The sequence below is a fragment of the Geotrypetes seraphini genome, chromosome 4, assembly GCF_902459505.1.
Source record: "Geotrypetes seraphini chromosome 4, aGeoSer1.1, whole genome shotgun sequence".
In the NCBI taxonomy this organism is placed as follows: domain Eukaryota; kingdom Metazoa; phylum Chordata; class Amphibia; order Gymnophiona; family Dermophiidae; genus Geotrypetes; species Geotrypetes seraphini.
The window spans coordinates 202,373,631-202,379,918 of record NC_047087.1 but is presented as its reverse complement, the minus strand read 5'-3'; positions in this window follow the sequence as shown (position 1 = coordinate 202,379,918).

Genomic DNA, 6,288 nt, shown 5'->3' with positions numbered 1-6,288 from the left:
AGGTATAGAATCTTATTTTTGTATATATTGCACTTGAGAATGCTAATATACCTTGTTTACAAAAAAAAAAAAAAAAGAGAACCCAACCTGGAGAAAAAGCTTAAAAATATTCTGAATGCTTCAATCAAAAACAACACCTCAGAAAAGAAAAAAAGCAACAATAAGTCAAAATTCATAAAAGAATCCATATATTTTCTTCTGTTTATATATTGTATGTTGAACTTAAGAATGCTAATAAAGATTATTAAAAAAGAAAAAGAAGAGAATCTAAACAGGAGAAAAACATAAATATTGTGAATATGACAAACGCTTTAATCAAAAACAATACCTCAAGAAAAAAAGCAACAATATGTCAAAATTCACAAAAGAATCCATATATTTTCTTCTGCCATTGTGAGGTATGGAATCTTATTTTTGTGTATATTGCACTTGAGAATGCTAATAAACCTTGTTTACAAAAAAAAAAAGAATCCAAACTGGAGAAACAGCTTAAAAATATTCTGAATATGACAAATGCTTCAATCAAAAACACCTCAGAAAAGAAAAAAGCAGCAATATGTCAAAATTCATTAAAATAATCTATATATTTTCTTCTGCCATAGTGAGGTATGGAATCTGTTATTTTTGTATATATTGCAATGGAGAATGCTAATAAAGATTATTTAAAAAAAAAAAAATTCCAAACTGGAGAAAAACATAACTTCTGAATATGAGAAACGCTTCAATCAAAATCAACACCTCAGAAAAAAACACACCATCAATTCAGCAAAATTTATAAAAGAATCCATATATTTTCTTCTGCCATTGTGAGGTATGAAATCTGTTATTTTTGTATATATTGCACTTGAGAATGCTAATAAACCTTGTTTACAAAAAAAAAAAAAAAAGAATCCAAACTGGAGAAAAAGCTTAAAAATATTCTGAATGCTACAATCAAAAACAACACCTCAGAAAAGAAAAAAAGCAACAATAAGTCAAAATTCATAAAAGAATCCATATATTTTCTTCTGTCATTGTGAAGTATGGAATCTAATGTTTATATATTGTATGTTGAACTTGAGAATGCTAATAAAGATTATTTAAAAAGAATCCAATCTGGAGGAAAACATAGAAATATCCTGAATGTGACACTTTCAATCAAAAACAATATCTCAGGAAAAAAAAACAATTCATCAAAATTCATAAAAGAATCCATATATTTTTTTCTGTCATTCTGAGGTATGGAATCTGAAATTTTTGTATGTATTGCACTTGAAAATGCTAATAAAGATTGTTTACAAAATCTGTCTTTCATAGTTAGATTGTAAGCTCTTTTGGACAGGGACTGTCTCTTGTGTATTTGATGTATAGTGCTGCATGCATTCGGTAGCACTATAGAAATAATAAATAGGAGTAGTAATACTGTATTTTATCTTGCTGTATGTTGCACATTCTTTTTGAACTGCTTTGAATTTGATGCTAATAAAATATAACTTATCTGTCTGATTATATTGACTTTCTTTGCATAAATCCAAAGACCACCAAAACCTGCCATTTCTATCTCTAAAATACCAACATCTTACCCTTCCTCTATGAGATCACCTCTCACCTGGACTACTGCAACTTGTTTCTCACAGCTCTTCCGCGTAACCATCTCTCTCCCATTTAATCTGTTCAAAATTTGCACAATTTATATTCCACCAGAGTTGCTATGCTCACACTACCCTCCTCCTCAAGTAACTTCATTGGCTCAATATACAGCTCCACAAACAGTTCAAATTCCTCTTATTGACCTACAAGTGCATTCAATCTGCAACTCCTCTCTTCCTATATTCCTTGCCGGGAACTCAATTCATCGGGAAAGTCTCTCCTATTTGGACCCATCTCCTCTGCTGCGAACTCCAGGCTATAGTCAGACATAGTATGGTGGGAACATGCAAAGGCGTGGAGGCTATACATTATAGAACATTATATGCTATGTCCTCTTCCTCTGGAATTTCCTTTTAGAAACGATGATAGATAAAGGCCAAATGGCCCATCCACTCTGCCCATCCACAGCACCCTCGTTCTCCTCCTCTCTCTATTGGCTAAGGCTCTTAACATTGTCATCTCCTCGTTCTATAGGCTAAGGCTCTTTACACCTGTATTGTGAGGTCATAGAGCTTTATGGTTATAGAAACATGATGGCAAATAAAGGCCAAATGGCCCATCCAGTCTGCCCATCCGCAGTAACCATTATCTTTTTCTCTAAGAGATTGCAAGTGCCTACTTCACACCTTCTTGAATTCAGACACAGTCCCTGTCTCCATCACCTCTTCTGGGAGACTGTTCCATGCATCTACCACCCTTTCTGTAAAAAAGTATTTCCTTAGATTACTCCTGAGCCTATCACAGCTTATTTATTTTTTAATTTTTTTTTAATTTCTTACTCGCTGACATCCTACAGTTTTGTGCGAGTTACAAAGAAACACTCATAATTAACATGACAGACATCCTATGCCCTCTCATTCCAGAATTCCTTTCAATTGAATGAGACTCAACTCATGCACATTTATGCCACATTGGTATTTAAACATCTCTATCATATCTCCCCTCTCCCGTCTTTCCTCCACAGTATTCAGATTGAGATCTTTAAGTCTGTCCCCATACGTCTTATAACGAATTGAAAAAGACTTGCCTCGTGTGTATTTATGCCAAGTAGATCATGTGAATTCCAGTAGGTAAAGCCAAGCACCTAAAGAAAAGGTTTGTAATAGTGGTAGGAGACTGCTTGTCAACACGTACGCTAGTGGAAATTTGACAAATAACTTTGAAGAGAGCCAGTACAACTGGAAGGCAGACTTGAAGGACCAAAATCATTCAGTCAGACCTGAAGAGTGCCAATACAGGAACTTGACTGGCCTTGCAAGGCCAAAAGCATTGGAACAGTGCCATCATAGCAGGAAGATAGACTGGAAGGTCCAAAAACACCTGAGGTGGTCTTCAAAGCAGTAGGAGAGGCTACAACATCAAAAATGTATTTATTCAATTTTCTAAACCGTTCTCCCAAAGGAGCCCAGAACGGTTTACATGAATTTATTCAGGTACTCAAGCACTTTTCCCTGTCTGTCCTGGTGGGATCACATTCTATAATGTACCTGGGGCAACGGGGGGATTAAGTGACTTGCCCAGGGTCAAAAGGAGCATGTGGGTTTGAGCCCACAACACCAGGGTATTCAGGCTGTAGCTTTAAACAAAGCGCCACACACTCCCCACAATATCACCCGTGAGCCAACAGAACCACAAGACTGAAAGGTCCTGAACATGTCATAAGTGCAACAAGGTAGTAAGACTTTCTAGATCAGCGTCCCGCAAATTATCTCGAGCTGCAGCACACTAAACGTAGTGGCTCGAGGTACCCGGAGTCATGTCAATGTTCGCACCTGCGCAAAAGCCCGCTAGTTAGGCCAGCAGGGAAAACGGCCGGAGAGGAGAGGCGCTGGCACCGACTGCCTGAAGGACGTGCCTCTCGCCATGAGCGGCACATCTTGTAGGCGGTTGCCAGCGCCGATACCTCTCCTCCCCAGTGTCTCGTGGCACACCTGAAATCTCAGGAGGCACACTGATATTTATTTATTTATTTAGTCCGTTCTCCCAAAGGAGCCCAGAACGGGTTACAAGAGTACATTCAAAGTATGGGTAGGACACACTTTATGAGAAATACAGAGTTTACAACATTTACAGTATAGACAAAGGGTCTTAGATGTCAGCATTTACAGACTTAGAATACAGACTTAGTAGACATGGAGGTAAAGTAGCTTTTCTTAGCAGGTGGGTGAATCTTTGATTGTTTGAGAATGTTGAAAAGGATTAGGTCCCAATTCCTGCCCCATACTTTCTCTGCCATTTGGAAGTTAGGTGCACCTGGGGACATATCTTAAAGACCAGAAATCATCTTTCAAAACATGTCCAATTTTATTGTGAGCTTTACATCTCTTTTATATCATTCTACACGAATCAGTGTTGTCAGCATGTGACGTAAATGCAAACCATATATGGACACAGGTCACATGAAACTTTAAAGAAATCAGCATTTTTCTTAGCTAGAGACTGAAGTCCACAGAGGGTGCTGTGGTCAGCAGAGCTTATCTAAAGCTGTTTGCAAATATGGCTTTATGAAAACAATTGAAGTCACTTCACAACAAGATAACACACATCTTATCAAACATCAGAGAAAGAAAAACAAACAGGGTCTGGTTTTCTTACAGCTTCAAAATACTCTATGGAAAACTACAAGACGTGTCCCTTCAATCCCCTCTTACATCATGAAAATGACATCATAAATGCACAGCATGAGCTGAAAGGGAGTGATACTCTAGATATGTCTCTCTAGGAGAGGTTTTAGGAGCTGTAATACGAATAACACAGTACATGAGCAGCCAAGACAAGAGTGCAGATAATAATAGAGATTATAACAATAAAAAGGTCTTTTACCCAACCCTGCATTCAACTAAAGTGCTGATCCCAAGAATTAGATAAATCAGAGTTACATTTGAGCTCAGCAAAGAGGTCTGCTAATTTCTGAATGTCCATAGTAGGACCTATATTGTCAGGAATAAAAGTACAACACCAGAAAGTACTGGGAAGAATTTTACAGAATTCTCAGTTAGAATCATATCTAGGGCCATACGATTTTGAAAACCATCTGAGAAGTGGAGCCTAATTGATCAGCAATACCTTGCAAGGCGTCCCTAGAGTAGTTCACAAAGCGTTGCTGATTAAAATAAATTTAATTAATCCGATCAACATTCTTATTAATAGTAATAAAGGGAATAAGGGACTCAAACCCAGCCTTAACCTGAGCTCGGGCCTTAAATTCATCTGGGACCCCTCTTGGGACCCTATAGCATATATGTATCCATGTGGATCAAAACAACCAAGGAGATCAGATTTATGTCGAGACAGAAAAGAGGAAAAAACCATGTGAATAGGAAGGATGCCTTTCAGAAAAATATGCAGGAGCATGATAATCTTAGCTAAAGTGCACTGGCCTATCCACTGGCTGGGTAGCTTAACAGGGAGCCAAAAGTCTCCATAGAGCCAGAAAATATCACCTAGGGTGAAAATCTGATGCTGCAAAAATGGGGCATACCTATGAGCCAAGACAGAACAATAACCTGGGGGTAAATTACCTACAAAACTACCCTGTGTCAGTTTAGAAACATGACATGTGTAATTACCCTTATAGATAGTAACGGCAATATCAAGCTTTTTCTGTCCAGGTAACAAAAGGTATTTAGAACACCACAGTGCACAAAGGGGATAGGTAAAATTATAGGAGGTAGATAGATCCCATAAGAAAACTGATGGATCGGATAGCTAGACCCACCCTTAAACCACATGGCCATAAAGTACATACCTTCATCAGTAGGTCTAGGGTTGTCAATAGTAAGAGAAAGCTTAATAATTTGTGCAGGAACACTTTTCCTATAACAGTTTCCAACCTTATGAAGGGTCATACAAGTAAGCAGTGATTTACCATTTTGGTCCACTTTTTTTCAGAGTACTTTCTGATTTATAAACCCAGTCAGTATCAATATTCCACCCTACCGCTCCCCAAAATGCACACTTATCCCCCCAATGTGAGTCAGTAACACATATATATATATATATGTCTTTAGTTTTTTTTAGGAATCTCTGAGGACCACCGGAGAAGATTCGACAGTGAGTGAAAGCAGTTTACTGCAATTGTTTTCTGTTCTTTGCTCTGGGAGACTTTGCGGGAAGAGAGGGCTGAGGCTTACATCGGGCGGCGTGGGGGAGGCGTGAGGTAGCTCCGCCCACCCCACAGAGCGTCACTACCAGCGCGACTCGACTCCCCCTTAAAAGGGGGAGGGCCAACGGCGCGCAGCCGTTCGGCGTGCGGCGAAGGCGAGCAGCAAAGGCGCTCGCCTTAGCGAGAGCGCCTTTGCGAAGACGCCTTCAGAAAGACCCAGGAATCAAGGTTAACGAACTATTAATCCTTCATCTTATTAATCCGTCAGAAAAGTACTGACAGTTTGGTTATGAGCACCCACAGATGCCACAAGATGTGCTTTCCAGTCTTCTGCACCGGCTGCAGTATGTATGAGTACCTCCCCTCAGGGACAGAGGCATACTTTTGCAATCGGTGCAGGGAGCTGGAAAGCCTGAAACAGCAAGTTTGGTTGCTGGAGGGAACGGTGAAGGAACTAGAAGAACTTCTCAGCAATAAAGTGGAAAACCGCACGCAAGAGAAGTTGATTGTGGAGTCCAGCACTAGTGAAGAGATTGAAGAATTGGAGAGGTACA